The sequence below is a fragment of the Pleurotus ostreatus genome (genome assembly GCF_014466165.1).
Source record: "Pleurotus ostreatus strain PC9 chromosome Unknown scaffold_4, whole genome shotgun sequence".
Lineage (NCBI taxonomy): Eukaryota > Fungi > Basidiomycota > Agaricomycetes > Agaricales > Pleurotaceae > Pleurotus > Pleurotus ostreatus.
The window spans coordinates 463,916-472,985 of record NW_023503159.1 but is presented as its reverse complement, the minus strand read 5'-3'; positions in this window follow the sequence as shown (position 1 = coordinate 472,985).

Below are 9,070 nucleotides of genomic sequence, written 5' to 3'. Positions count from 1 at the left end.
TCGCTGCAAGAAGGCGCGCACAGTGGAGAAAAACGGTTCATCGCGTGACTACGCGAACTCTTCTACTGGCCTCGCCTCGCCAAGGACGCGACAGAGTTCGTTGCGTCCTGTGATATCTGTCAGAAGACCAAGGTGGACCATCGAGGGAAACTGTAAGGGCAACCTCAAGATGGCCGACAGCGCAGGCCTAGCAGAGGGAGAATCCAAAGAGAACAGGATGGGGATTCTCCATGCTAGGAAGCGAAGTATATACTGTAGTAGCGTGGGAGGAATGAAGGGTAACTGTACAGTACACCAGCCACAGGTACGAACGAATATCACAAGGTACGAGGGGGCATGTGATAATGAAGTGGAAGGGGAATGTACAGGAGTCGTGCCAGCGACCTGGGGAAGTGGGGACAAGGAGTAATGAAGTGGGAAAGGAGGATAGAGGTAGCCCGGACGAGCCCCGGAGTGTATCTACGAGTCCGAGCGAGTCCGAAGCGTCCGAGCGAGTCCGAGGTGTCCGAAGCGAGTCCGAGGCGAGTCCGAGGTGCGGGAAGACTCCGGAGTCACCGGACGTGGCTCGGATGCGAAAGGAGTGGGCGGAAAGGAAGTGGAAAGGAAAGGAAGCGAAAAGGAACAAAGGGGAACGAAGGAAATGTAGGTAAGAGTCCATGGGATGAAGGAAAGGAGAGAAAATAGGAGTGTCCCCTTACAGAAACAAGGAGGGCTGCGACCTTCCCATATCCCCACATGCCCCTTCTCTACGGTAACTATGGATATGATAACTGGTCTCCCCGAATCCGGCCCTGATAAATTCACGGCGGTGTTAGCTTTCGTCGACAAGCTCACCAAATATGCAATCTTAGTCCCGACTTACAACTCCTTGGACTGAGTAGGATTTGCCTTACACTTCATTGCCTGCATCGTGAATGTATACGGTCTGCCTACACGAGTGATTTGCGATCGTGACAAACGTTGGATGTCCTCCTTTTGGCGCTCCGTTTCCGCTTACTACGGCTCTATGCTTGTCCTCTCCTCCACTCACCACCCTCAGATGGATGGACAGATGGAGTTTCTCAACACTCAGATTGAAGCAATGCTCCGTGCCTACGTCGCGCTAGACCAAACAAGCTGGGCTCGCTGGCTAGGTGTTCTTGCGTTCTCATATAACTCTTCCGTCCACTCCTCCACAGGATATCGGCCTGACTTTTTGCTTCTTGGATACGAACCCCGCATAGACGCCACGGGTTTAGTCCCGGATACGAACTTCGTTCAACGTCCTATAGCAAGCCAACGTGCCCTCACGTTCGTCGCAGACCTACAACATCACCAGCAACTCGCACGCGACACGCTAACTTTAGCGCAAGAAAGACAAGCTAAAGCATTCAATCGCAACCGACGTCCTGTCAAACTCATTGAACCAGGCAACCTAGTGCTCGTAAACCCCCACATGCTTCAACTCGTCGAAGCCTCGGGTACAGGACGGAAACTCGTACAATGAATGATAGGACCGTTCGAAGTCCTTGAAAGGATCAACCCCCTTGTATATCGTTTACGCCTCCCTACCAATTACCCTATGCATCCGATAGTCAATCTACATCACCTAAAACGCTATACCCCGTCGGATGCCCGGTTCGGGCCTCGAGAAATTCTTCCAGCCACTCGTGACATAGTTCCCGCTACGGAAGAATGGGAAGTAGAACGAATTTTGGGACATCGCACGACTTCGAACAGCAAGGGTAAATTTCGGCAGTATCTAGTCCGATGGAAAGGATTAGACGCCTCGGAAGATTCGTGGTTGGATGATTTTGAACTTCGCAATGCTCCGGAGTTACGGCGAGACTACAACGCCATGGTCGAGCACAAACCCCATTAAAACACATGCACACGCAGCGCATCAGGACAATTACCCTGGCAATCATGGATGACGTGAATTTGTCCACCCTCGAAGGTCACACGAACCCAGATGCAACTACGACACTATACGAAGCGTCACTGTTAGGGCGACACTAGTCAAAGACTAACGTGGCTCCTACAAGAATACTAAAACCAAAAGAATAGACGAAGTAGCTTAGTTGACTTAGTTCTCACTATTACTAGTGGAAATCCCAAGAGAACGAGCTAGCGTTCTAGGGCCTGTTATTGGTACTTAAATACTAAAATACATGCGCAACCCTCATGTACTACTACATGCCTACTGCAGCCGTCTTTCCATGGAACGCGCACCGATTCCATGAGGATGCTTGGTAATGTACTGCGGACATGTGTTATGCGTGAGGATCTTACTAAGGTACCGTAATGTGAATTAGTAATAGGCGCGTCCTGCGCGTTTAGATAAGATATCGAAAAAGATAGTATTCGGAACAGACCGGACCATAACATCACCCCCCCTCTAGGATTCGTCAATTCCACTTGACGAAACCACTATCTCTTGATGTCCCACATCTCCTTTGACGACATCATCCCTCGGCTCCCCATTTGGGATCGTTTCTCCCCCGCTGAGCAAGCCGGCCTGATCGCCATGCTTGTCTTCGTGGCTGTCGGGTGTGTCGGGTGGATCAGCGCCCCCCTCGGGTTCGTCGATCTTGGTCGTTCTACTGATGGTCGGGGTAGTGAATACATATTTTGGTTTCCAGATCAGTTCCTCAAATACCGCGGCCGCAATTCGACGTGGAGCTGCAGAGTGTCGGGCGTGGAAGGCCCGAGTTTGCTCGGGTGCGTTCTCGAGGTTCTTCTCGGGTTCCCATGTGTTATGCTCATCGGTATATCCTTTCCACTTGACCAAATATTCTAGCCGTCCTCGTCTGAGTCGGCTGTCTAGAATATTTTCGACTTCGTACTCATTCTCGCCCTGGATCCGTACCGGTGGGGGTGGTGGTGTTTTTTGCCCTGGTATCGTTGGCATGTTAGCCTTTTCCGTTCGGTGGGTGGAGATCGTGGGGTGAATAGATAATGTTTTTGGAATTTTAAGGGTTATTGCGTTTTTTGTGGGTACCGCAACCACTTCGTACGGCCCGATTTTCTTTTGTTCCAATTTTCGCGAAGGTCGAGACGTGTTTAAGTTATCGGTGAAGATGAAAGCTTTATCCCCTACTTTGTACTCCGGCATCTCCCCTACTCGTCGGTCTGCGTACTTCTTCATCTCCTCCCCTGCTTTTACCAAGGCTGACCGTGCCTCCTCCCAGCTCTGGGTCATTCGTTTGGCAAAGTCATCGGCGGCTTCCACTTTTGACTCTCTCCGTGGTTCAATCCCCATTCGCGGATGGCGTCCATAATTTAAGAAGAAAGGGCTCTGCCTGGAGCTTGTTTGAGTTTTATTGTTTAGGGAGAATTCACATATCGCCAGCCATTCCGCCCAGTCGTCTTGTCTATGGTTGATGAACATTCGTAGGTAAGTCTCGATTTCTCGATTTACTCGTTCCGTTTGTCCATCGGTCTGTGGGTGGAAGGCTGTGGACAGTCGTGTCTGAATTCCCAATAATTTATTCAGTTCCTGCATCATTTGTGACGCAAATTGGGGTCCTCGGTCTGATATGATAGTGGTGGGTAGACCAAAGTCCTTCCAGACGTGGTCCCGATATAATTTAGCTAGGCCTAATGATGACAGCTCTTCGGTGGTTGGTACTAGACGGACCATTTTGGTGAAGCGATCCACTACTACTAGGATTGCGTCGTAACCCTGTGACCTTGGCAGTTTGGTGATGAAATCTGCTGAGATATCCGTCCATGGTTCTGACGGGATGGGGTTGGGTTGAAGCTTTCCCTGCGGTTGTCGTGAGTAGGCTTTGCTTCGTTGACACTGATCGCATCCTTTGACGTATTCCGCTATGAATCTGTTCATTCCTGGCCACCAGTAGTTTCGTGAGACCAGCTCAATTGTCTTCCATCTTCCTGGGTGGCCTGCCACCGTTGAATCATGGTGCAGTTTTACGATCTCCCTTCGGACCTCCGTGTCTTTGGGTACGTATACCTTCCCATGATATAGCACCAGGTCTTGCTCTTCTGACCATTCCGCCTCTCTCAGCACCTTCGTCGGGGATCTTTTCAGCTCCGTTACCGCTTTTACCACCGACTCATCGTAATTTTTTGATTTTCTGATTTTCGACAAGATGGTAGATTCCAGTCCTTCGATCAAGACGTGGCCTTGTTGCATGGCTTTGATTCGAAAGTACTCTGGTTTCAGTAGAACCATCGTGTTGTCCTCTTCCCCCCTATCAAGGTCTGGTCGTCTCGACAAGACATCCGCTTTCATATTTGACGCTCCTGGCTTGTGTTTTAATAAGAAATTGAACCGTGATAAATACAGTGCCCATCGCGCCTGGCGTCTGTTGAGTTTTTTGGTGGTCATGAAATATTCCAAGTTTTTGTGATCTGTCCATATTGTAAATTGTCGACTATTTCCCTCTAGGTAATGTCGCCATGCCTCCAGGGCCCGAATTATAGCCAGCATCTCTTTGTCGTGGATGTCGTAGTTTCGTTCTGTTTCCGTAAACCCTTTAGACAGGAAGGCGCATGGTCTCCACTTGTTGTCGTCACATAGCATTGAGAGTACCGCTCCTGATGCGTAGTTCGACGAGTCTGCTTCGATCTTCATTTCCTTGTCTGTATCCGGTAGTACCAGGATTGGTTCCTCGGTAAACAGCTTCTTAAGCTTTTCAAAAGCTTCTTGTCTCCTTTCGTTCCATACAAACTCCTCATCTTTTTTGGTGAGCTCGTGCAACGGTTTAGCGACGGTGGCGAAGTCCTTTATGAATCGTCGGTAATAGTTGCTGAATCCTAAGAACTGTTGTACTTGTTGCACGTTCTTCGGAACCGGCCAGTTTTTCACTGCTTCTATTTTCGCCTCTTCCATCTGCACCTTTCCGTCCTTCACTACTACTCCTAGAAACTCGACTTCGTCTACTTCGAACGCACACTTTTCTGGCTTTATATATAAATCGTTGTCCTCGAGGATCTTCAGAGCCCATCGTACCACTTCTCGGTGTTTTTGTACATCATTGTCCGTAAAGATAAGTAAATCGTCTAAATAAATAACTACAAGACCTTCGTCAATCAGTTCTTTGAAAAGTTCGTTCATCATTGTTTGGAAAGTGGAAGGGGAATTGCTAAGTCCGAAGTACATGACCATTGGTTCGAACGCCCCTCGTGGTGTTTGGAACGCTGCCTTCCACTGGTCTCCTTCTCTTATTCGTACATTGTTATACCCCCAGCGGAGGTCCATTTTGGTAAATAGGCGAGCCTTAGATACTTTGTCTACTAGTTGCGAAATGAGAGGTAATGGATATGCGTTTTTTACGGTGTATTTGTTTAGGTATCGGTAGTCCTGTACCAATCGTTTTTTTCCATCCTTTTTTTGCACGAAGAATACTGGTGAGGTTTGCGGGGATTTGGAGGGTCTAATGTACCCCTTTCTTAGGTTGCCATCGAGGAAGTCGTTGAGTTCTTGTTGTTCGATTGGCGACAGTGGGTACACCTTTGAGGCCTTTGGTACAAAGTCTGGTGTGAGTTCGATTGCGTGGTCCCATGGTCTCGTCGCTGGCATCCTTTCTGAGTCCCGTTTTCGAAATACTTTCATGAAATCATGGTAGTAGTTCGGTACCATTTCTTCTTCGGTTTTTTCCTTTTTGCTTTCTACTTTCTCCCGATCGTGCTCAATGACATAGTCGTATTTTCCTACTGCTTTCAAATGCATTTCCTCCTCCTTGTCTTCCGTTTCCACCTGCATGTGTTTTTTCCACATTCGGTTAATGTACATCCGGGCTACCGACTCGTGATATTGGTTGGTTAAGTCGTCCAAGTCCCGTAAGTAGCCGCTTCTCAGCCTATTCCACTGTCTTACTCCTGCCACTGAGATGTTCCTCGGTTCCATTTTCCGCACTTCCTTCACCTCTTCCTCGTCTTCCTCAGTTTCTACTTCCCCTGGGTACGGTTCGTCCTGCAAGTCTTCTGCCTCCTTGTTCATCCTTCTCTTGCACTCCCTTGGGCATCTGGTCATTACCACATCTCCTGTTTTCCAGTTTACTTCTGGGTTGTGTCGTCTGAGCCAGGTGAGACCTATGATGACGTCTACGTTTCCTAGGTTGGTTACGTAGAACGTGGCCCATTCTGCGTGTCCTTTGAAACCCATTCTTAGTTCTACCTTTTCTTCTACTCTTCCCGCGTTGTTGGGGGTGCCGTCTGCGTTTCTTATGATTGCGGGTCTGGTCAGTTTCTTGGTTTTCAGTCCGTGCTTTCTGACGTATTCGCGATCGATGAACGAATCTGAGGCACCACAGTCCAACATTGCTTTGGGGTCGAGAGTTTTCAGGGTATCTAGGGAAGTAATGGTGATTTTTATGGGGACATAATTTTTCTCATTGCCCGTCCGGTACAAGTACACTTCCTTGATTTTGTTCTGCGTCTTAGTTTCCGTCTCGTTGGCTTTAGTAGTCGAATCCTCATTATAAATAGCTACTGGTACATCGGATTCTACTAGTGATGAGTCCGGCTCCTGGGTGAGTACGGAGAAAGAATTCTTGGAGCTCAGGTCGACGCTTCCTGAGTTCCTTCGGAAAAACCCTGACGGGTCAACTCCTCCCGCCAGTATTGCAACTGCTCATCGTAATTCATGGCCCTAATGTCCAATCTTCTTTGACAATTTCGGGCGATGTGTCCCAGTCCTCCGCACTTAAAGCACTTGACCGGGGTCCTCTGTGTTCTGTCTACGTCCATCGCGTTTGGATCCTTCGGACGTGATTGTTGGTTCTGTTGTGGGGCCGGTTGCTGCTGCCCTTGTCCCCTCCCTTGCCATTGGCCTTGCTTTTGGCCTTGCTGCTTCTGCTGGGACTGTCCCTGTTGTCGTCCCTGTCCATGCCCCTTGGCATAGGACTGCGCTTCGCGCCACTGCCTGTCAAACCGGATTGCCTCTTCGCTCCATGCCTGGTAGTCTGCGGGGAGCGGGTGGAGGCTGTAAAGCCGGTTCAACAGTCCGGGGTTCATTCCTCGTTTGAATAGTTCCACCAGTGCTACGTCGTTGTAGCCGGTATCCGCCCGTAGCGCTTCGAACTTCATTACGTACTCTTCAGCTGGTTCGTTGCCCTGCCTGAGGGCGGATAGGGTGGAGATAGCTGTTTCTCTGGGGTTTGGGTCTCCGAACATTCTTTCCAGTTCGTCGGCGAACCTTCGGAAGTCAGAGACCACGGGGTCGTACCCTCCCTGGTCCCGCCAGTTGAGCGCTCGGTTGATAACCTCGTTTTTCCAGTTATCGACTTTTCGTCCCTGGATGAACGAGAGGGCGTATAGAACTTTGGTATTTTCATTGGTGAACTGCCACTGGTTGACCGCAATGTACATCCGGATGCTTCTGAGGAACGAACGGCATTTGGCGCGTTCGCCGTCGAATATCTCGGGTTTGGCCAGCTTAGGGCCTACTGGTCGTGCGGGTTCGGCAGGTTGGGGAATCGGGGCTGGAGCGGGAACGGGAGCTGGTGCTGGGGTTGTTGGTGGCGGTCGAGTTCGTACGTATTGGGCTAGTTGTTCATATCGAGCTTCCATCTGAGCCAGCCGGTCCATCATCATCATCATCATTTCTTGTGTCGATGGTTGTGGAGGTGGTGCGGGTTGGTCCGAAGGGCCTGGCATGGTCTGGTCTCCGATGTTATCGAAGCTCGATCCGCTGGAGTGGGACATGGTGGGTTTGTTGGTAAGGTACCCTGTCAATTGACGTTGAACTTCAAACTAGTGCACGCCGGCACCTGAGCGGACAACGTGAATGAGGAAGGAGTTCTTCGGCTTGGCTAAATGCGAAGCTTCACACCGTCTTGCTGAACCGACGAGGTAGAGCCTTCTTTCTTACTCAGCACCTCGCGCGCTGACCCCTCTCCGAGGATTAGTGATCAGTCGGCGCCTTTAGATTCACTCGGAGGGTCGTCTCGACGTTACCCCGCTGGAGTATTGAATCTGCGGTTCGAATTGGGTGGGAAGCTATAAGGGTGTGAAACAAACAATCAAAGCCTAACGGGCTTATCGGCGGAAATTGGAAAGAAGTGAGGCGGTAGATAAAATGAGGAAGAGAAACGTATCCTGTCTTGAGGTCGAGAGGTCGGTCTTCGCAGTTAGACGCTGCAGAGTAGGATGGATGAGAATGTAGAGCGTAGGAGGGACGTTGAAGGGGTAGCTCGTTCTTCTGTTAGGGCGACACTAGTCAAAGACTAACGTGGCTCCTACAAGAATACTAAAACCAAAAGAATAGACGAAGTAGCTTAGTTGACTTAGTTCTCACTATTACTAGTGGAAATCCCAAGAGAACGAGCTAGCGTTCTAGGGCCTGTTATTGGTACTTAAATACTAAAATACATGCGCAACCCTCATGTACTACTACATGCCTACTGCAGCCGTCTTTCCATGGAACGCGCACCGATTCCATGAGGATGCTTGGTAATGTACTGCGGACATGTGTTATGCGTGAGGATCTTACTAAGGTACCGTAATGTGAATTAGTAATAGGCGCGTCCTGCGCGTTTAGATAAGATATCGAAAAAGATAGTATTCGGAACAGACCGGACCATAACAGTCACCCCCCTCCATATCTCCCGTCTGGCGGCTTTACTTTATCGACCAACGCAAAGCCTCCCCACAAGATCTATTCGCGCTCCTCCGCTTCATCCATCAATATGTGGAATTAGACGTCGTTACTGTCCTACGCACATGGAGCGACAACCTACCTGTCTACTGGGTTTGATTCAAGGACGCTATGCAGGCGTTAGTGGCAAGAGGGTTCGCCACAAACGCAGAAGGACAGCATAGCGTAAAGGTCACAGGCGCTCTAGTAAGCCTGGAACAGTTCAGGTTAGCAGAAGAGGAAGAATACAGCCCCCGGCTCGCCCCCCCTCTCGCCATTAACTGGTGGGATTACCCTCTGCGACCAACAAAAAACCAGGCATCTAATGTGAACACGAAGTCGCCAATCCAGGCTAACACGGACGGTCAGCAGGTCCCTCCTTGCCGCACCCTGCAAGAACGCATCCAACACTCCACCTTACTCGAATGCATTGCGCTCGATTAAACCAACATACACAAACCACTTCAAGACTGTACAAATCATACA